Genomic DNA, 23997 nt, shown 5'->3' on the forward strand with positions numbered 1-23997 from the left:
ATATTGAATTTGTAAATGGTTTCCATAGAGAAATGCAAATGACAGGTCTCAGCTTATTCATTTCATTTACATTGTAATTTCAGAAATGAACACTTGTTTGGTTGCCACAGGAATATCAAATAACAGCAGAATTCAATATTGAATTTGTAAATGGCTTTCATAGAGAAAGAGAAATGACAGGTCTCAGCTCGAAATCGTGTTTACCCATGGCGTCATTTTGCTGGAATTCCTAAATGAAATAACGGGCCAATTCTGTGGCATCCAAACATCCCACCTATAAAATTCCAAAACAAATTCCAGGATTCCAGGTCTAAATAATGGATACCAAACGACTTCTTACTAGAAAGTAAGGCATAGTCATACCGAAGAAATATACAAACAAAAAAAACATGGTTAACTTTTCCAGCATTCATTAGAAACTCATTAATAAATGTGTGTGAAACACTCAGAACAATATAAACAAAGTTCCAACCTAGATTAGCAGATGTCCAAAGTAGGATAAAAACCAGCCAGAAATTTGTCGGGCCAAACACCTAAAGGCCAGCTCTCGAACATGTGCATTGCCTAAAAACTTCGCACCACCTCACATAGTTCTTCCTGAGCAAAAACCTGGTAATGGTAGGCTACTCTTGTCGGCAATAGTGGATTACCCTAAATAGTGATCTGACAGAATAAAGCTCAAGCTCATGTCCAACGGTACAACTTCGCAACGTCCACCTAGAACCTCTCCTCAAGAACCTCTCCTCAAGAACCTCTGTGGGTGCATTCTCATATTGTCAAGCAGCGAACATATATTTCCCCCCTGAAATACACTACCGAAATAGGTGAGCCATAGATCTTAATGACATTCTTATAGTGTGATATTTTTTCGACAAAGGGAATATATTAATATCAGAAGATATCAATTACACCCAGCCTCTGCAACAACGCAATGTCCTAATAACATTACGGATCCACACAACCAAAAAAGAGAAAAAAAACTAAAAAATAAAAGTCCCGCTACAGTATCCCAGCCCTAGCAACAGTAATACATTCACCACTAAGACAACACCTGAAATTCAGACTCTTCAAAAGCAATGCCTCCAAGAAGGAAACAGTCGTCGCCCGATCAAAGATCTTAGGTTTTCACCCTGAAGATGGTCTCCGCTCTCAAAACAATACCTTCAACAAGGACATTGCCAGACACAACCAGTTAAGGCCAGACCTTGGGTTTTCACCCTGAAAGGTAAAACTCCAAACTTCACAAGTGTTGCCGCTCCCACTTTCATACCACCGTTGCAAACCTCGGAACACCAAGCAAGCCCCTCAACAGCGCAAAGACTTGAACCTCCATTAACTAGTCCTCCAAACCCGGCCTTCATGATATTCTCTTCTTCTGACTTCACCATAGATCAGCTGTCACTTGGCGTCAACACAGAAAAGAGCTTCGCGCAGCACCCTCCAAAATCAAACGGTCGGAATAAAAACATGGACGCGCACGACCGAATACCATCGATCTAGCAAACTCCAGGCAATAGAAGCACTGTTACATTCGCCGGCGACGCAGGGCAGGCTCTTCATCTTCGCCCAAGAGAGACCCAAGGACCGCACCTTTATTCAGGTCGAGCCCCCACACCGGCGACCATCCTAGGCTGGCCAAGGTTGCCGGCCGGAGACACGAAGTCCGGAGACGCCGCACCCGCCGGGGCAACGCCGCAGCCCCATAGCCAGCCCTCCACCGCCGGCCGCCGACACCACGAAGAAGGCAAGGAGGAGAAGGCCTAGGGTTTGACCCCATCCAACCCGCCCCAACCCGTCCCTCTGCCGCCGGCCAGGCACGCCGCCGGAGGCGCCCACCACCGCTCGCCGGGCCGCGACGGCATACGCTCGGAGAACCGCGCGCAAGGCAGCGCCTCACCAGGTTCCGCCCCGATCCGCCGCCTAGGACACGAGGGAGCCGCGAGAATCGCCCGACCGCCACCGTCGGCCGCCCGGGCTTTGCCCGGCAGCTTCCTCCGGCGGCGGCATGGGGGAGGGGAGGTCCCGGCGGCGCTAGGGTTAGGGGAGGAGGGTCGCCCCAGGTCGCCCTTGCGAGAGCGACGGAGGCATTTTTTCTCGTCTAACTGAGCCATAGATCTTAATGACATTCTTATAGTGTGATATGGCACTCGAAAAGTTATAATCTGATTGTCCGTTCAGATGTTAATATAGCTTTCAGATAACACTTCAACAATGCCTCCTTACAATTTTTAGACTATTTTCACTGCGGTGGATTTTTTGGCCAACAGGTTGTTGAGGAAACAACATATACACGACAAGACAAAACATCAAATTCAATTAACGACATGCTCAAAATGAATTATTGTGTATACGCTAGATGTATAATCAGAAAGGGTCCTGTTTTTACATAAAAATGCGCAAACAGAGCTTGTCTCTGGTGGTTAGGTCCCTTGTGGTGGAACCAGCCCACCCAGGTTCAAGTCCTAGACTTGACATGGGTGTTTGTATTTACCTGGATTTATTCCAGGATTTAACCGGCGCTATGCTTTCAGTGGTAGGTGACGTACCCGTCAACAGCGATGCGCCAGTGGTGACTTCGTCAACCTCAAGATATGCCGGCTCAGTCCCTCGGAGGTGCTCATAGGGGTAGGGTGTGCGTGCGTGCGTTCATAGGGGTGTCTGTACGTGCGTGTTTGTGAGCGTCTGTGTTGTACTGTGTTCTCAAAAAAAATGTTAGAACTCCGCAGCATAAGAACAAGTGCAGTTAATTGTAGGATTAATTTAATTTAATGTCTTAACGCAGAACAAACCTTTATTTCCTCCAGAGTGAAACGCAGGCCCTTGATGCCAGCAATAACAAACGAGCTGACACCATTGTCATTAACTTCAGAACTTGCAGCCAACTCGCTCAATAGGTACCTTCAGTTGTCCCAGATGCAGAGAGGTCGCTGGAAAAACCACAACCATTTCAATCGGAAATCTGTTGAGAAGCCTGATTGATTGCTGATGGTAGCCCCTGCAGGAAATGTTGTGACATACAAACAGAGCAAAGCTTGATATTGTAAGAACTTCGTTCCACTCAAACGAAGTGGTGAAGACTAATATGTCTTTGGCTTTGACAGGGGTACTTTCAAAAAGGTACCAAACAATATCTGAAGTCCGAGCAAAGATAGAATTACATCAACATAACCTAGACCTAGAAATTGAATACTTATACTGATATACAAAGTCAATAGGGAGTGCCATATAACCACTGTAGAAAGAAATATAAAAAAACCCTGCATTAACAGTAAAGATAATCTTCCAGTAGTTCCAGGATAAATTTTCAATTACGTCCGCAATGAGAAGTTGGAAAACGAACTACATATGTCTGATCATTAAGATTTCTAGTTTTTTACTCATAAACCACAATTACATATGTCTGATCATTAAGATTCCTAGTTTTTTACCCATAAACCAGAATAATATCCTCCAAACCATGACGCCGGCCAGGAGCCGGCGAAGGTGGCAACATAGGAAAAGGCCGACCCCGCCGCCCGCATGGCATACTAAATCCTGAAAAAGAAAGACTCAAATCAGGAGAAAGAAGGGAAGGGAGAATCCAGAGAATAAACAGAAGGTTCCGCTGCCCATCGAAAGTCGAAACCCGGCGATCGACGCTGCAGCGGCACCGCGCCTCGATTCACGACGCAAGATGCCCGTGTTGCGCCTGCACCAACTCGAGAGAGGCGCTCGAGTACAGACGGCAAGAAAAGCGGCGGTGTAGGAGAAAAAAATAGAAAGAATTTAATCGGGACTCGGGAGAGAGGAGTATTCGAGAGAGGCCATGCCGACGACACGAGGAGACAGGGAGATAGAATATTCAGTCAAAGCGGTGAGCCAGTACTGGTAGATCAAGTACGGATTTTGCAGCCCTTCGCCGCGGACCATTCGATGGATCGGAACGGACGACGCTCTACCCGGAGGCAGCCCGCGTCCCCGCGATGGAGGAAATCAGTCATTTTCCATGTTAGATTTGATCATCCTTTGCATGCATGGAATGCCCAGAATTCTTCATGTTATGTTTTATAACCAGAGTAAATTTCACCATTGCATAAAGATTACGTGCGGATACAATTAATGCAATCCCATGAAGCATTTAGGCAATGGTTTAGGGTGACTGTTTTTGAGATTAACATACAATACTTACAAAATGTTCACGTACACAAGGTATCAAAATGGAGAGAGTCCCACTGAAGAGTGGATAGAAGAGACGTAAGCAACTGAACCGGTAGATATGCAGGAGCTGCCCATCGCTCTGTTTTCGGTGATCTTGGCCCATAAAGGCGTGGTGGATCACGATCCGACAAACGCAAACGCGAACCTTAGACTATTTAGAGCAGGAACAATAATACAGCCAGCAGCTGGCTCTATACTTATGCGATGTAAGAAAAAAAAACGCTCTCGCGACCGCGTCGTCCCCCGCGGGCGACGGGGCCGCGCCGCCACTCCCCCTCGTCCAGCTCCCCCCTCCTCCCCTTCTCCTCCGCCGTCGTCGGCGTGCGTCGCCGGGCAAGGCCCGGGCGGCGCCGGCGGCGGCGGCCCCTCGACTTTCCCCCTCGGCGCGGCGCTGCGCGGGGTAGGTGCGGCCGGGAGGTGCTCTTCGGCCGGCGGCGGTCCGGCGTGGCGGGGTGAGATCCCCACGTCGGGTGGGAGGAGGGGTGGCGGCGCGGCCGTTGGCGGCGGAGCTGCTCAGGCGGCGCCATGGCAGGGCCGCTCGGCCCGGATGCGGGCCCGGGCGGGGCCCGGAGGGGCACGGCGGTGGCTCCGCTCTTGGCACGCCGGCGGCGCTCCCCGGAGGAAGAGAAGACGGGCGGCGGTGGGTGGGCGGCGGCGGCACTTCGGCCGGCCAGTGCGCAGCGTAGCGGCGGGGCTTTACGGGCCCTTTTGGGTCCGGCCGGGCCGGTTCGGGCCTGGTCCGCCTCGTAGCCTCGTCCGGTCGGCTACCGCGAAAGCGGTGGAGGCGATTCCCTCCCGCGTGGGCTGCGGTGCTGCTACCCCGTCCCCGGCTGCATCCCTTTTCTTCGTCTAGGCCTTGCTCCGGTGACCACGGTTAGGCGGCGAGGATGGCTACAAGACCGTGGTGGCGTGTGCGGGTGGGTGGCGAGGTTAGGTGGAGCACGTCGGAGCGTCCGGGGTGGTCGGTTTGGTGGTCGGGAGAAATCCCCGTCGGCATGCTCGACACCGACGCGGTGACGCCTACGGGTGTCACCTTTCCTTCCTGAAGGGCGTCGGGTGTACCTCCTCCCCAATCCCCTCCGCATACCGGGGAAACCCTAGGACTAGTCCGGGCAACGAGCGGCGTCATCGTCATCTCCTTGGTGAAGGTGTTGCTTGGTATGCGGTGCCTCGGCGTGCTAGGAGCGTGGTGGTACTTCTCCGGAGGGCGCAGCGGTTGCGGGTCATCTTCGTTTTCGTCGATCTGCCGGTGTCGGCATTTTTTCTTCTTTTCTTTCTTTTTCTTTTCTTTTGGGCTTGGTTGTGCTGCGGCCCCAGCGCGTTCGTTGTATCGGGTCGTTTGCTATATTAATATAGCGGGGCGCAAGCCTATTTCGAGGAGGCTCTATACTTATGCCATGTCATCAGTAGTTAGCAACAATAAGCAGTCATATAATAGGCTGGCTACTAGATTAGCTATATAGAATATTTAAATATTTAATGTGTGCATGTAATGGACATGCATGCAAGACTCAATGGGTGACATCGCCGGCTCAAGCACTCACGGGCGAGCTGCATGCAGGCTGCAGTGTGTTGTGTTTTGTGCTATAGCCGGGCTGCACATGTAGCGCCTGCTTTCTTCTCTTTCCTCTCTTCTCTTTCCTCCACATAGGATTTTAGTAATATAAAATTTCTTGTAGCCTGCTGAGTAGGATTTATTGAACTTGCTCTTAGTGGGGGTAACTTAACTAGTAACATCACACACTCCAAGGCATTTTGGTGATATGACATGATAATGAATGAAGAAAGAGAGTGAGGTAGTAACTAGCTATGTTAGCATAACATCACACACCCCAAAACAAGTTGAGCCTACACCATAGTAAATGACACAATGCATGCCACCACATATAAGTTACTACCCACTATGGAGGTAGTAACTTAGACTAGTAACATATGGAATTCATATATCATGTTACTAGTCTAAGTTACTCGCCACTATGACTAGCCTAGGCCGGAATCCTGGGAAATTGCTCCCTAGCGCGCGCGTCCTAGCACCATTTCGCTAAAGGATGTTCGTCCGTGGGCCGGCCCGTTTAAGCTAGCTGGTTCCGTGCTTCGTTCGTTCCCTACGAGGCTACAAGTTCTGGTTCGTTCGCATCGCATCGAGGCTACAAGTTCGGGTTCGTTCGTTCCGCACCGCAGCTGCGTCGTGAACTATTTCTCCAGCGACCAGCACAGTGAGAGCTTTAGCAAGGTAATATACTACTAGATACGTATATTTCTGTTTCGTTTTTCCCCTTTTTTTGTTTTGCTCGTATGTTTCTTTTCTATATTTTTATATTGTTTCTTTCTTGTATTTTTTAATTCTTTTTGGACTAGAATTATTCTAGTCACTTAAAACAATTGGTTCCCGTGTACTTCTTTCTTCTTCTATTTTGTTTATTCTTTCTTTCATGTGTAATTTTGTTTCTCTTATTTACCTTTTTCAAACATGTTCTTTCATAATTTTGTGTTCCATATAATTTGATTTTTTTTATTATAAAATTTTGTAAGAGTTTCGTGTTCCTCATTAGGAAAGCTCATGTTCCTTTCAACCTATGAGGTTGTTCCTCACCGTCTATGTTATTGTTTCTCTCGTGTAAGCTATTGTTCCCCACCATTTAGGATGTTGTTTCCCTTCGTCCATACAGTTATTCCCTTCCGTGTAGGCCGTTGTTCCCCTCTATCTAAGATCTTGTTCCCCTCCGACCAGGTTGTTGTTCCACTCTCTCTAGGATTTTGTTCCCCTCTGTACAGGTTGTTGTTCACCTCTAATACGATCTTGTTCCCCTCCGTATATGCTATTGTTCCACTCTGTCTAGGTTGTTTTTCCCCTCTGTCTACGATCTTGTTCCCCTCCGTATATGCTATTGTTCCCCTCTGTCTAAGTTGTTGTTCCCCTCTGTCTAGGATCTTGTTCCCCTCCGTATATGCTATTGTTCCCCTCTGTCCAGGTTGTTGTTCCCCTCCGTATATGCTATTGTTCCCCTCTGTCCAGGTTGTTGTTCCCCTCTGTTTAGGATCCTGTTCCCCTCCGTATATGCTATTTGTTCCCCTATGTACAGGTTGTTGTTCCCCTCTATCTACGATCTTGTTCCCCTCTGTATATGCTATTGTTCCCCTCTGTCCAGGTTGTTGTTCCCCTCCGTATATGCTATTGTTCCCCTCTGTCTAGGATCTTGTTCCCCTCCGTATATGCTAGTGTTCCCCTCTGTCCAGGTTGTTGTCCCCCTCTGTCTAGGCTCTTGTTCCTCTCCGTCTAGGTTCTTGTTCTCTTTCTTGTAGGATGTTGTTCCCTACCGTTCCAGTTGTAGGCATGATTCGTGTTGTTCAAGTGAATAATGTCGGTAGTCTAGATTCGCTCTACTAAATAATGACTAGTTCGAAGGTACCTTATCTACATATTTTTTCAAAATATTAGTTACACAGATTTATAGTTTATATAGTCAAAGATTGTAGTTTCGAATTTGTTTTGTCGCGTTGCATTTTTTTCCAAACTGTGAATGTGCTGGTGCACTGGCCAGCTAAACGTATGTATGTGCATGGATTTTCCGGCAAGGCGCAAGCTGATGCAAAGACGATGTCACGGTGATGGGTATATGCACGTGCATGGATTTAGCGGCAGCTTAGAGAGAGTATTAGCGCTGACAACGATTCATAGTTTGATACGGTTGTAGGCACCTAGGGAGATTAAGACAGTCACATCCACATGTGCAGCGCGCGGCGCGCCCGCGTCCGCTTCCTGTGCAGCCAGTCCCTATCATTTTTAGTCCCACATCGAAACTTTAGAGAGAATCAAACCGGTTTATATACCCGGCCCTGTCCAACACGGTACGAGAGGACTCGTCGACCAAATGAACGACGTCAGAAAACAGCCCATGCTGACAACTCCTCCTACATGGGCCGATGAAGGAAAGCCCGCCCCAAATCCTATGGGTGGGGTCGCGTAGTGTTGGGGGATGACCCCAGTACGTCAAAGGCATGGCAAATTCACATCAGTTTTAATCGAAGCTCTGAAGTCAAATTAGAGGATGACCTAAAAGCTAGGTATTCTACCCGGCTCCAAGCGGCCATGAGTGTGTTGGCAACGCCCATCACGCAGAACATCGACCCCGCTGCGGTGCAAGCTGAGCTAGAGGCGCAGCGGCAGAACCTGCTTTTCGGAGGAGCGGACATCATCAGGGCGCAGTGCGAGCTGAACCTAACCCTACGTGAGTACAACGCTGCCCATGACTTTGCTTCCGTGAACCTGGGTACGTCGTGTACCGCCTCGCTGCCGGAACTTCCGGCGTCGCCTTTCCCTAAAACCCAAGCCCCTCATGGTGGGTATTACCGAGGAACCGCCTCGTCAATTGGCGCCGTCTGTAGGAAGCGCGTCGACTGGACTATGTCATCTGGGCGGGATCCTTCATCAACATCAATGGCTAGATCGGGTCGGGAAAATCATCTGCTTCAACCCTCACACATCCCCATAATTCAGGTGGAGTCAACATCAATGAAGATCATTAAGAAACACTACTTGTACGCGCGCGAGGATCGACATCAAACTTTGCCTTTGCGCGCGTGGCTAGCCGGACTCGACGGATCATACTTCGTACAGAAGCGAGATCGTATAATGCGTTGTCTAGTTGGCTTCACTGGCGCGTATCCTTGCAAAGCCCAAGGCTGATGGGAAGAGAAGAAGATAGCACTCTAATTAGATCAAGACTCAAGGAATCACGCCGGATTCATTAATCGCTGCACGTGGAGCTCTTTCACTGGGCAATCTGAAAAGGAAAAAGAAGAGGATTGAACGTCCAAGTTACCAACACCATTTTTGGTTGTGCAAAATCACCAACGGGCGACAGAGTATTAGTACGGACGTACGCTATCATTGGTTCTTACCAACGCCGCCAGTCGCAGACCAGTTGACCCACCATCCGACACGAAAAAACCTATCAGATCGGAACAATCTTCGACTGCTTCACCACGCACAGTCGCCACGCTCGGGAGCTTGTTTGTTGCATCGCGGATTTGATATATTCGGGAGCTCGCCCGTCGACTGCCCTGCTCGGCTGACCGCGCCCGCCATCGCGCACTCTTCTTACTCGGGGGCTCGCCTGCCACGGACCCGACATTACGGACCCGATATATTCGGATGCTCACCCGCAGCGGATCGACTATGTCAAACCGCGTCCTCTTCATCGACCACGTCAGCTAGGCGCCGCGTGGACTCTCTTGGATGGCGGAATTATTTCGGTTGCGCCTGCCGCATGGACTATCTCTGTCCGCGGAATTATTTCGGCTGCGCCTGCCGCATGGGCTATCTCTGGCCGCGGAATTATTTCGGCTGCGCCCGCCGCATGAATATCTTGGATGGCGCAATTATTTCGACTGCGCCTGCAGAACTAAGTGTTCCTCTTCCTTTTGCCACACCCGATGATTGGGGAGGCGCCGTTACATCGTTACCTCCAGTACTCTCGGTGGATTTATTTTCCCCGAATCGGTCAAAGGCTTCATCACCTATGATTACTCGATGGACTTATCCTCTTCAACCCTGATATATCTTCTCCCGGTGCACTCTCGGGTCAGTGGATTCATCATCTGGAATATTTAATGGATATCATCTTAAATAAATGATCCGGTGCATTCCCGGGTCGATGGCTTCATCATCTATGGTTATCAATGGATATCATCTTATAAGATGTACTCCCGACACTGGAATTACTCGGGATCTCCCGGAAGATCTTCAACTATTATGTCTATTCCCATCGGGAGCGCCGGTTCGCTGGACGCTGGTTCGCTGAAACCCAAGAAGGTATGAAGACTATTACTCCCATCGGGAGCGCCGGTTCGCTGGGCGCTGGTTCGCTGGAATCCACGCCGGAATACAAGAAGATATGAAGACTATTACTCCCATCGGGAGCGCCAGTTCGCTGGGCGTTGGTTCGCTGGAATCCACGCAGGAATACAAGAAGATATGAAGACTATTACTCCCATCGGGAGCGCCGGTTCGCTGGGCGCTGGTTCGCTGTAATCCACGCCGGAATACAAGAAGATATGAAGACTTTTTACACCTGAAGTTATCATCTAAAAGCCTCTGAAAATACGAGTGCTACAATGGATGGTAAACAACGGGGGCCTTGCTCTTTCCCTTTGCTATAGATGCCTCAAAGAGTGCCGCAGATAGCAGGGATCATGAAACAACGGGGACCTTGCTCTTTTCCTTTGCTATAGATGCCTCAAAGAGTGCCGCAGATAGCAAGGATCATGAAACAACGGGAATCTTACTCTTTTCCTTTGCTATAGATGCCTCAAAGAGTGCCGCAGATAGCAAGGATCATGAAATATATATAAAACAACCCACGTTCGATATTTTATTTATGGAAATATCAAAGAACAACGGGCTCATCGGCAGACTTAGTGCTTCCGATATGTTCGGGAGCTGCTGTCAGAACATACATCGGTTGAAAGCGAAGTTGCACATACAACGGGTTTAGCAAGACCCGCAACACGAGCTGATCACTCAAATAATTTGCTGCCGATAAACTTACAAACAATGGCATCAACGATGCTCAAGGTGCATTAAGAATTGCCCCTTGAAATAAACAACAATGTGTTAACGGCACCTGAAGAAAACTGTAAACATCGGGTTGCTCGACTTGAGTCTACTCACGGTTGCAAGCATCAGTGCCCAGACTCGGGGGGCTACTTCCATCGGGAGCGCTGGACGCACACCCGATAAAATCATCGGCTCCTCTGGGCCATCATCCAAATCAACGGCTCCTCTGGGCCATCATCCAAATCATCGGCTGCTCTGGGCCATCATCCAAATCATCGGCTCCTCGGGGCCATCATCCAAATCATCGGCTCCTCTGGGCCATCATCCAAATCATCGGCTGCTCTGGGCCATCATCCAAATCATCGGCTCCTCTGGGCCATCATCCAAATCATCGGCTCCTCTGGGATATCATCCAAATCGTCAACTCCTCTATCAGTGAAATCATCAGAGTTATCGACATCATGTTCTTGGAACGCGAGGACATGTATGGTATTTGGCTTAGCATTTTTTACACCCTATACATAACTATTTCATATTTATCTACAGGCTCGGGGGCTACTCCCATCGGGAGCGCTAGTCGCGCACCCGATAAAAAAATATGGCAACCTCGCCAAACAAAGAAGAATAAAGTTGAAGACATCAGCATCAACAATCAAGATCTTTGAGTAGTACAACTTGAGTCTATGCGTGGCTGCAAGCACCCGCCCATAGACTCGGTGGCTACTCCCATCGGGAGCGCTTCTCGCACCCGACAGAAAGCAACTTCGACTCTATATCAAGCACAAGATTCAACAGATGATCAAGACATTCGGCGAAGACAACTTTAGTCCCTGCCCGAAGTTTCACTTCAGCCAGACACTCGGGGGCTACTGACGTGGGCATAACCCTTCGGGTACTCGACATTGCCATACCCGGTGCAAACTATGAAGCTGGACCAGCACAAGGACTCGACAAGCTGGACCTGCACGCGCCTCAACTTGGACTACAAGGAAAGAAGACTCCAATATGAATCCTACTAAGACTCTTGTAAACCCTAGCTTGGCTGATATATAAAGCCAGACAGGGGCACCCTTTAGACAGGCATATTCAGAAACATAAAACATAGGGCGACACGCCTAGACATCACAACCCACATATTAGAACTAGACTAGATTCAACAACTCCGCCTATGGCGGCCCCCTGTACCCATATATTCATATAGTGGATTGCTAGCAGGACGTAGCGATCCTCCACCGTGGGGACGTGAACCTGGGTACGTCGTGTACCGCCTCGCTCCCGGAACTTCCGTCGTCGCCTTCCCCTAAAACCCAAGCCCCTCATGGTGGGCATTACCGAGGAACCGCCTCGTCAACGTCGGTACCTTTGAGCATCGTAGAAAACCTTAGTACAATAGTCCGGATAAAACGATAAAAGCTGCTAGGGCTGCAGTAGAAATGTGTGAGTCGCTTTCCGGTGAAGCTTTAGCAAAACAACATGATCGAGTAAGAGAGTTGCTTGATATGATAGAGGCACAGAATGCTGAGCTTGCTAGAATTAACAAAGCAGCAGCATCGAAATCAGTGCATTCGGCAAAGAATGCCGGAAGCAAGTCGCATGGGCAGGCATCGTCCCCCCATCCCGACAGAAGAAGAGAAAAAGATGCAAACGCATAGCAGATGACTGCGTATGATCCGGTTCTTGCCGGAAAACAACAAGCCGGACAACACGAGGCCGGTAGAAAAAGCCAAGGGGCAGGTCGTGGCTATGCCGGAAAAGATGAAACCGGGCAAAAATTATCAAGCGGCAAGAGCAGCTTATGCTGAGGAAATGCCTCCACCAAGGTACCGGCCGACAAGAGCCGTGGTACCGGAACGTTATGATGAAGCTGATTCTGGAATAGAAAGAATCGGAGCTTACCGGAACCCGTTGGGAGAGCGTGTTGGTGAAAGATGCCTGCCAGACCGGGATGCGAGGCACATGCTGGACAGGGTATACTTATCCGAAATAATCGAAGCTGAAGATCCTCTGGCTCCGCGATGCTTTGGCCCACGGATCATGAGAGAAGAACCACCGGTACGCAACTTCCAGTTGCCCCGTGACACCAAAACATATGATGGAACCACGAAGCCGGAAGATTGGCTTGCGGACTATGTGACCGCAGTGTACATTGCTAGTGGCGGAGGAACCGCGGCAGGTGGAGGAATCCGGCGTTGGGCCGTGAGAATCATACCGTCCTTCCTGGTAGGACCGGCACGCATTTGGCTTAACAATTTGCCGAAGGGAAGCATAAACAGCTGGCTTGATTTTGAGGAAGCTTTTGTGAGCAACTTCAGCAGCACGTACCGGAGGCCAAACAGACCTTAGCAGCTCGCCTTGTGCCAGCAGCGCGCCAATGAAACAGACCGGGATTACTTGACCCGGTGGAAATTGATACGTCTCCAACGTACCTATAATTTCTGATGTTCCATGCTTGTTTTATGACAATACTTACATGTTTTGCTTACACTTTATAATGTTTTTATGCATTTTCCGGAACTAACCTATTAACGAGATGCCGAAGGGCCAGTTGCTGTTTTATGTTGTTTTTGGTTCCAGAAAGGCTGTTCGGGCAATTTCTCGGAATTCGACGAAATCAACGCCCAGAACCTTGTTTTTCCCGGAACCTTCCAGAAAGTCAGAGGGGGACCAGAGGGGTGCCCTGGGGGCCCCACACGTGGTGGCGGCGCGGCCCAGGAGCGGGGTGCACCACCCTAGTGTGAGGAGGCCCCGTGGCCCCTCCGACTCCGACTCTTCGCCTATTTAAGCCCTGGTGACCTAAAACATCGAGACCAATTGACGAAACTCCAGAAAGACTCCAGGGGCGCCGCCACCATCGCGAAACTCCAATTCGGGGGACAGAAGTCTCTGTTCCGGCACCCTGCCGGGACGGGGAAGTGCCCCGGAAGCCATCTCCATCAACGCCACCGCCTCCATCATGCTCCGTGAGTAGTTCTCCCATGGACTACGGGTTCTAGCTGTAGCTAGTTGGTATTCTCTCCCCCATGTACTTCAATACAATGATCTCATGAGCTGCCTTACATGATTGAGATTCATCTGATGTAATCGGTGTTGTGTTTGTTGGGATCCGATGGATTGTTACATTATGATTAGTATATCTATATAAGTTTGTGAAGTTATTGTTGCTGCAATCTTGTTGTGTTTAATGCTTGTCACTAGGGCCCGAGTGGCATGATCTTAGATTTAAGCTCTATACTTATTGCTTAGATTGTATCTACAAGTTGTATGCACATGTCTATGTCCGGAACCAAAGGCCCCAAAGTGACAGAAATTGGGACAACTGGAGGGGAAGGCTTAGATATGAGGATCACATGTTTTCACGGAGTGTTAATGCTTTGCTCCGGTGCTCTATTAAAAGGAGTACCTTAATTTCTAGTAGATTCCCTAGAGGCCCGGCTGCCACCGGCTGGTAGGACAAAAGATGTTGTACAAGTTTCTCATTGCGAGCACGTATGACTATATGTGGGAAACATGCCTACATGATTAATAATCTTGATGTTCTGTCTTAATGCTATTTCAATCCTATCAATTGCCCAACTGTAATTTGTTCACCCAACACTTGTTATTGGAGAGTTATCACTAGTGTAGATAGTCGGGAACCCCGGTCCATCTCTCATCATCATATACTCGTTCTACATGTCATTGGAAGTAGTATCAACTATTTTCTCGGTGCCATTGCCTCCGTGTTACTATTACTCGCCGTCGTGTTACTGTTACTATTGCTCTCATATTACTACTACTTTCACATCACCCCTGTTACTAGTGCTTTTCCAGGTGCAGCTGAATTGACAACTCAGTTGTTAAGGCTTATAAGTATTCTTTACCTCCCCTTGTGTCGAATCAATAAATTTGGGTTTTACTTCCCTCGAAGACCGTTGCGATCCCCTATACTTGTGGGTTATCAAGACTATTTTCTCGGCGCCGTTGCCGGGGAGGCATAGCTCTACTCATAAGTTCACCTGGGGAGTACACTCCACCTCTCTCTCTGTTTTATTTTATTTTGTTTTGCTTAGTTTACTTTTGTCTAGTTTATTTGTGCTTAGTTTATTTCTGTCTAGTATTGTTTTGCTTAGTTTACTTTTGTCTAGTTTCTTTTTGTTTTGTTTTACTTTTCTCATATACCCAAAAATCCATAAACATTTGAAAAACCGAAAAATTAAAAAATGTTGTTATGGGAGAACCCACAACCTATTTGGAGCTTATTGAATTATATAATAATTATAGAGAATCAAGAACGGAAAAAGTTATGAGTGTTGTGATAGAAAAACTGAATACAATTGCTAAAATCTTGCTTAAACGCCATGATATAAACTGTTGCTCTAAACAGGATACTAAACATCTTAAATTTCAATGTGGTTTAGTGAGGAAGTTTTAATTAAGAACTATAATTGGAATAACTATCTTTATTTTGGGTTCGAAGAGGTAGAACAATTTGTCTTATTTATGGGAGCCTCTGAGATAGAATCCTTCATTGCTAAAAATTATGAAACTTGTGTTGTTTGTAAGGACCTTAAAGATTATGTCTCTTCTATCCTTAATTTTTGCATAGAAAGTTACAGTGATAATCCTTATATCATTGATTATAAAGAGAGACTCATTAATGCACAAGAATGCACTCACAATTTGCAGGAATCTGTGGAAGAAGAAATTGATGAACTCGAAAGCTCATTGGATGAAAAAGAGGAGGAAATTGATGAACCCGAAAGCTCATTGGATGAAAAAGAAGAGGAGAGTGATGAACAAAAGGAGGAAGAATGGATTAGCTACCCATGCCAACCTTCTAATGAGAGTAACTCTTTATCTCTTACACTATTTGATTGTCCTCCATGCTTACCGAAAGAGGATGAATGTTATGTTCCTGTGGATTCTCTTGAAATATTCCCTATGAGTAAAACTTGTGAGAATAATTATGCTACTGTCATTTATGATAATCCATGCTACTTTGATAAATCTTATGATAATGCTTTGTTTGTGCCTGATGTCGAAATGCATGGTACTAAAGAGTTTTGCTTGGCAAATGTTTATGATAAATCTCTAGATGATGGTCCTATGTTACTTGATAATATTAATTGTACTAATGAAAAAGGGATTGGAGAAGTTTTGACTTTATCTATGAGTCCCTTATCTTATGAGAATGATCAATCATCTTGTTATATTATTGATAAAAGTGGGTTTGAAAGTTTTAATCCTATTATTTCTGAGCTTGATGAAAATTCTGTGCTTATGGATCATGAAAAACATGCTTTATGTGATAGTTATATTGTTGAGTTTATTCATGAAGCTACTGAAAATTATTATGAGAGAGGAAAATATGGTTGTAGAAATTTGTATGGTACTAAAACACCTCTCTATATGCTTAAAATTTTGAAGTTACTCTCGTTTTACCTTCTTATGCTTGTCACTTTGTTCTTCATGAATTTATTTGTGTACAAGACTCCTATGCATAGGAAGTGGGTTAGACTTAAATGTGTTTTGAACTTGCTTCTTGATGCTCTCTTTTGCTTCAACTCTTATTTCTTGCGAGTGCATCATTAAAACTGCTGAGCCCATCTTAATGGCTATAAAGAAAGCACTTCTTGGGAGATAACCCATGTCTTTATTTCGCTACTGTTTTGTTGTGTTTTGGAAGTTGTTACTACTGTAGCAACCTCTCCTTATCTTTATTTTATTGCAATGTTGTGCCAAGTGAAGTCTCTAATAGAAGATTGATACTAGATTTGGATTACTGCGCAGAAACAGATTTCTTGCTGTCACGAATCTGGGTATGATTCTCTGTAGGTAACTCAGAAAAAATCTTCAAATTTACGTGAATGATCCTCAGATATGTACGCAACTTTCATTAGTTTTGAGTTTTCTGATTTGAGCAACGGAAGTACCTCTTAAAAATTCGTGTTTACTGGCTGTTCTGTTTTGACAGATTCTGTCTTTGTTTTTTGCATTGTCGCTTGTGGACTTTAAGCGAGGCTTTCTAGACGTGGAGAGCTGTAGCTAATGTTTCATTGATTTCTTGCAATGTGTCACTATAGGGCTAAAGTGGATTAAAGTTTTTTGAGTACTAACCCCTCTAATGAAGTTTATGAGAAGTTTGGTGTGAAGGAAGTTTTCAAGGGTCAAGAGAGGAGGATGATATATGATCAAGAAGAGTGAAAAGTCTAAGCTTGGGGATGCCCCCGTGGTTCATCCCTGCATATTTCAAGAAGACTCAAGCGTCTAAGCTTGGGGATGCCCAAAGCATCCCCTTCTTCATCAACTTATCAGATTTCTTCTATTGAAACTATATTTTTATTCGGTCACATCTGATGTGCTTTACTTGGAGCGTCTGTGTGTTTTTATTTTTGTTTATGTTTGAATAAATTCGGATCCTAGCAATCCTTGTGTGGGAGAGATACACGCTCCGCTTTTTCATATGAACACTTGTGTTCTTCGTTTTACTTTTAATGTTCAATGACAAAAGTTGGAAGCTATTGCATTTATTGCTATTTGGTTGGAAACAGAAAATGCCTCATATTGTCTTGGATAATTTGATACTTGGCAATTGTTTTGAGCTCTCAAGTAGATCATGATTAAGCTCTTGCATCATGTAGTTTAAACCTATTAGTGGAGAAATACCGTAGAGCTTGTTGAAACTGGTTTGCATGATTGGTCTCTCTAAGGTCTAGATATTTTCCGGTAAAAGTGTTTGAGCAACAAGGAAGACGAGTGTAGAATCTTATAATGCTTGCAATATGTTCTTATGTAAGTTTTGTCTGTACCGGTTTATACTCGTGTTTGCTTCAAACAACCTTGCTAGCCAAAGCCTTGTACCGAGAGGAAATGCTTCTCGTGCATCCAAAACCTTGAGCCAAAACCTATGCCATTTGTGTCCACCATATCTACCTACTATGTGGTATTTCCTGCCATTCCAAGTAAATACTTCATGTGCTACCTTTAAACAATTCAAAAGCTATTATCTCTTATTTGTGTCAATGTTTTATAGCTCATGAGGAAGTATGTGGTGTTTATCTTTCGATCTTGTCATTTACTTCAGACAGACTTTCACCAATGGACTAGTGGCACATCCGCTTATCCAATAATTTTGCAAAAAGAGCTGGCGCGGGGTTCCCAGCCCCCAATTAATCAACTTTCATTAATAATTCTCTTCACATGTTTTGCTCTGATTCATCAGTAAGCAACTTAATTTTGCAAATAGACACTCCTTCATGGTATGTGAATGTTGGAAGGCACCCGAGGATTCGGTTAGCCATGGCTTGTGAAAGCAAAAGGTTGGGAGGAGTGTCAACCATAAATAAAACTAAAATACATGTGTAAACAAAAGAGAAGAGGGATGATCTACCTTGTTGGTAGAGATAACGTCCTTCATGGGAGCCGCTCTTGAAAGTCTGGTTGATGAGGTAGTTAGAGTGCCCACTACCATTCGTTGACAACAACAAACACCTCTCAAAACTTTACTTTTATGCTCTCTATACGATTTCAAAACTTAAAAAGCTCTAGCACATGATTTAATCCCTGCTTCCCTCTGCGAAGGGTGTTGGGGGGATGACCCCCGGTATGCCAAAGGCATGCCAAACCGGATGGTTTGAGCCATCAAGATACCGGTTTAATGTTCGTACCGGAGCACAAAGATAAGAAGTTGGCTAAGTGAGGCTAAGCCGGTATCCCCAAGAGGGGTATGCCGGAACCGGGTAAAGAAGACACCGGGCTACCGGAAAGAGGAGCAAGTCGGCAGGACTGGTCAAAGATTCTCTCCAGAGCTAGAAGACAAAGATGAGCTAAGCAAAGTATCTTTAAACGAAGGGCTGACGATAAAGAGGAGGATGACGATGAAAGAAGCCGGAGGACGTCAGCATCCCTGATTAAAGAAGACCCTGGTGTCATCTATGATTAAAGTAGCTTTGTAAAGTAGTTTGTCTAGTCAAAGATGCCATTAGGGTTTCTTGCCCTGTAAGCCACCCTCTCCCCTATATAAGGAGAGGGGGCAGCCCTCTTCAAGGACACGGACGAAGAGATGTATGCATAGACGAACACATGTACGGAGAAACATGTAACCTGTGGAGATCAATAAAGAAGATGATCTAGAGCGAGTTCTTCCTTATGTCTTTCTTCTTCAACCTCTAGCCTTGGCTAAGTTCTTGAGGAAACCATCCGGAAGTTCATCCCATCTAATCACAAACCCTCCCCCGAATCCTCTTGCGTCCATTCGGCCCCAACTTAAGCCATCCTATGGCATCCGTCTATTCACCACGACGACAGCTTGGCGCCCACCGTGGGGCCTCGAAGTGGCGCTTGCCGGAGTTCATATTCGGGCGGGCATCCTCGAGGTCACCGGCGAGCGGACGGTGTCCGCGCTCGTCCGGCGCTTCTACTCCATGGACTTCATCAACGACAACGCGGGCTGCTTCGCCAACGGCGGCATCTTCCCCAAGAACGGCCGCATCATCGAGTTCGGCAGCCACCGCGTCTACTTCGGCACCGTCCCTGTGCGCCAGCGCCTCTCGCCGGTGCTGGTGGCACCGGACCCGCCAAGGTGGCTCTGTGCTGGCCGCGCCGCCGGCAGCTTCGAGGTGATGATGGCTGGCGTGGCCGGCGCGGGCAAGGAGGTTGCGGATGAAGGTGCTGGTCGTGCGGTTTCGACCAGTGCGGCCAAGCCACCGCTGGAGATCGACGCTGGCGCTGCGGGAGCATCTTCCGCACCACCGGCAACACCACTCCAAGAGGCGATGAACGTGCTGGCAACGCCCATCGCGCAGAACATCGACCCGGCGGCGGCTCAGGAGGAGCTAGAGGCACAACGCCAGAAGCTGCTCGCGAACGGCGCCGACATCGTCCGGGCGCAGCGCGAGCTGAACCTAACCCTACGTGAGTACAACGCTGCCCATGGCTTTGCTTCTGTTAGCACTCATGCTGCTAGGATACTGGAGAACCGGCTTAAGTCTCGCAATCTAGATCAGGATTTGCGTAAGGAAGTTCTTACCGGCAAAAGTACCTCTGCATCTGTTAGCATCGTAGAGAAACCTAAGTACAGTAGCCCGGATAAAACCATAAAAGCTGCTAAGGCTGCAGTAGAGCTGTGTGAATCGCTTTTCGGAGATGCTTTGGCAAAACAGCAAGAGCGTGTTAGAGAGCTGCTGGAAACTATCGAGCAGCAGAATGCTGAGCAGCTGGCTAAGCTGAACAAGGCTGCGGCCTCAAAATCCGCGCGTTCAACAAAGAATGCCGGAAGCAAGTCCCATGGGCAGGCCTCGTCCCCCATCCGGACAGAAGAAGAGAAAAAGATATGAACGCACAGCAGATGACCGTGTACGATCCGGTTCTTGCCGGAAAGCAACAAGCCGGGCAACACGATGCCGGTAGAAAAAGCCAAGGGGCAGATCAAGGCTACACCAAAGGAGGCTATGCCGGAAACAATCATGCCGGTAGATACGAAACCGGGCAAAACTATCCAGCTGCAAGGGCAACGTATGATGATGAGGAGATGCCTCCACCAAGGTACCGGCAGGCAAGGGCTGCGGTACCGGAACGTTACGATGAAGCTGAATCGACAAGACTCACCGCTTACCGGAACCCTTTGGGAGAGCGCGTGGGAGAAGAAACTTGCCAGAACGGGATGCAAGGCACCGTCTGGACAGAGTGTACCTGTCTGAAATGATAGAGGCAGAGGGTCCTCCGGGTCCAAAGTGCTTTGGCCCAAGGATCATGAAAGAGCAACCACCGGTTCGCAACTTTCAGTTGCCCCGTGACACCAAAACATACGATGGCACCACTAAGCCGGAAGACTGGCTCGCGGATTATGTGACCGCGGTATACGTCGCTGGCGGCGGAGGTTGTGTAGCCGGAGGAGGAAACCGGCGTTGGGCCGTGAGAATCGTGCCAACGTTTCTGGTAGGACCGGCAAGAATCTGGCTGAACAACTTGCCGGCAGGAAGCATAAACGGCTGGTTGGACTTTGAGGAAGCTTTTGTGAGCAACTTCAGAAGCACTCTACCGAAGGCCAAACAGGCCTCGGCAGCTCGCTTTGTGCGTGCAGCGCCCGCAGGGAAACGGACCGGGATTACCCGACCCGGTGGAACTCCACTAGAAACTCTTGTGAAGGAGTGATAGAAGCACAAGCCATTGCTTGGTTTAGCCAAGGATGCCGGTGAGGTTCGCCTTTGTGGCAAAGGCTGCAGCGAAACATGCCAACAACTTTGGCGGAAATGATACGTGTGGCGGATAACTATGCGTTGGGAGACCCAATGCAACCGGCGATACAAGCTGAGCCGGAACAATCAAACCCGCCTCAGCAACGCCAGGAACAATACCGGGACAACCGGAACAGCAAAAGGAGGGAAGATTTCCCGGATCGAAGGTATGGTCCGCAACAAGTTGCTGCTGTGCAAGAAAACTCTGATGCCAGTGGTAGCCAGAGGCAGAGAACCGGATCGCAGCCGTGGGCGGGCCCTAAGAAACAATGAGTCGAAAAGAAACCCTGGGGCCAGAAAAAGAATTGGCAAGAACCCGCGAAATACACCATGGAAGCCGCCATGGATCAACCTTGCCGGTGGCACACGCCGAATCCGGCCCATCCGTCAAACCACTTGACAAAAGATTGTACCTGGACCAAGTACTTGATGCAAAAGGGAGCAGTAAAAGATGCGCAGGTGCAAGGGTGCAACACAATGATGCCACCACCACAAGATATGCCGCGCCAGCAACAACTACCACCACCACCACCGCTTACCGAAGCAAATGCTTTACCGGTACAGCCTCAGCCAAACAGGCATCAGTATCAACAAGTCAATGAGTGGGAGAGGGCCACGGCCAACCACCTCCACGGGCACCTTTGGGCCGGAATGTTTATGAGGACCCAGACGTGTGATGTGTCGTCTTCGTCACTGAGCCGACAGACAGGCAGAGCCTACATCGCCGTTCCATGGAAGTGAACGCGGTGATGCCGGCAATACCAAAATACATGCAGTGGTCAGATCAGGAAATCTCATGGTCGATCAAGGATCACCCCAAGGTTATGCCTAACCCGGGTGGTTACGCTTTCGTGGTGGACCCAATCATGAAAGGGCCAACGACTCGCGTCAAGTTCAGCAAAGTGCCGATAGACAATGGGAGCAGCATAGACATAATGTACCGGCACACCATGCATACGGCTGGCATAACAGAAAACATGCTTCAGCCAACTCGCACAACGTTCCGTGGAATCGTTCCCGGTTTGTCCTGTGCACCGGTTGGAAAAGTCCGGGTGGATGTGTCGTTTGGAGGACGTGACAACTGCCGGGTTGAAAACGTTGAGTTCGAGGTAGTGGACTTAGATAGTCCGTACCATGCACTGCTGGGGAGACCGGCACTGGCGGCCTTCATGGCCTCGACCCACACGGCGTATCTCAAGATGAAGATGCCGGCACCTCGTGGACCCTTAGCTCGTGGTGGGAAATTACAGGATCTCGCCGGAACCGCCTCGCCGGATCAAACCTGGCGGAATCGCTGGTGATCGCAGAGGAAAAGAAGAGGATGCAAACTGCGGTTGCGCTGGCTCAGTCTTCACAATTAAGCTTAGCGGCAATGAGTGCAAGCTTGAGCGCTCCAGCGTTTAAGCCGACAAAGGAAACAAAGGACATCGTGCTGGACCCGGCTTTCCCTGAGCGTACCGTTCGTATCGGTGCCGGTCTCAGTGAGGTATAGGAAAGCGCGCTCGTCAGCTTCCTCCGTGAGAATCGGAATATCTTTGCTTGGTCAACAGAGGACTTGGTAGGTGTTCCGAGGGAGCTGGCTGAGCACTCTTTGAATGTCCGGAAGGATGCGAAGCCGGTGCGACAACCCTTACGCCGATTTGCTGAGGATAGGAGGAAAATCATTGGAGAAGAAGTAACAAAGCTGTTGGTCGCCCGTTTTATCGTGGAGGTGCTGCACAGTGAGTGGCTAGCCAATCCGGTGCTGGTTGAGAAGAAAAAAGATGAGAACCTGGAGGCAAAAGCTCCAAAGGTGTGGCGCATGTGCATCGACTACACCAACCTGAACAAGGCTTGCCCAAAAGACCCTTTTCCTTTACCACAGATCGATCAAGTGATTGATTCCACTGCTGGGTGTGAGTTGTTGTCTTTCCTGGATGCTTACTCCGGTTTCCACCAAATCCCCTTGAAAAAGGAAGATCAAATAAAAACTGCGTTCATTACCCCGCACGGGGCTTATTGCTATGTCACTATGCCTTTTGGTTTGCGCAACGCTGGTGCAACCTACCGCGTCGTATGCAAAAATGTTTGTTTGATCAAATCGGAAAGAATGTGCAAGTTTACGTGGACGATGTCGTGGTAAAAACCAAGGCAAAAGAAACCTTAATCGACGATCTCCGGCAAACATTCGATAACTTAAGAAGATTCCGGATGAAACTTAATCCGGCGAAATGTACCTTCGGTGTCCCTGCCGGCAAACTGCTTGGTTTTCTCGTATCAAGCCGGGGCATTGAGGTCAATCCGGTAAAGATCCGGGCAATCGAGAGAATGACGATACCGCAAGATCTTAAGGACGTGCAAAAGTTTACCGGAAGCTTAGCATCGGTGTGCCGGTTCATAAACAGGTTAGGAGAAAAGGCTCTGCCACTCTATGCTTTGATGAAAAAATCCGATACGTTCGTCTGGACCCCTCAGGCAGACGCAGCGTTTAAAGAGCTAAAAACAATGCTAGCCACTGCGCCAATACTGGCTTCGCCGTTGGAAAGAGAGCCCATGTTGCTATACATAGCGGCAACTAACCGGGTTGTGAGTGTTGTTGTGGTGGTAGAAAGAGAAGAGGAAGGAAGAACCGTCCAGAGGCCGGTATACTACCTCAGCGAGGTGCTCTCCCTCTCAAAGCAAAACTACCCACACTTCCAGAAAATGACTTATGGCGTGTTCATGGCCGCCACGAAGCTCAAGCACTACTTTGAGGAACACCCTATGAAGGTGGTGAGTGAAGCACCCATCTCCGATATCATGTGCAACAAAGATGCTAGCGGCAGGATTGCGAAATGGGCAATCCAGATATCGCCGTACGTACCGGTATATGAAAGAAGAGATACCATAAAATCACAAGTTTTAGCTGATTTCTTGGTCGATTGGGCGGAAATGCAGTACAAGCCCCCCAGATCAAAGAATAGAATACTGGAAGATGCACTTTAACGGATCCAAACTCAAAGAGGGTCTAGGTGCCGGTGTGGTGCTAACCTCACCAAAGAGAGATCA

This window comes from Lolium rigidum, chromosome 7 (assembly GCF_022539505.1).
Source record: "Lolium rigidum isolate FL_2022 chromosome 7, APGP_CSIRO_Lrig_0.1, whole genome shotgun sequence".
Taxonomy (NCBI): domain Eukaryota; kingdom Viridiplantae; phylum Streptophyta; class Magnoliopsida; order Poales; family Poaceae; genus Lolium; species Lolium rigidum.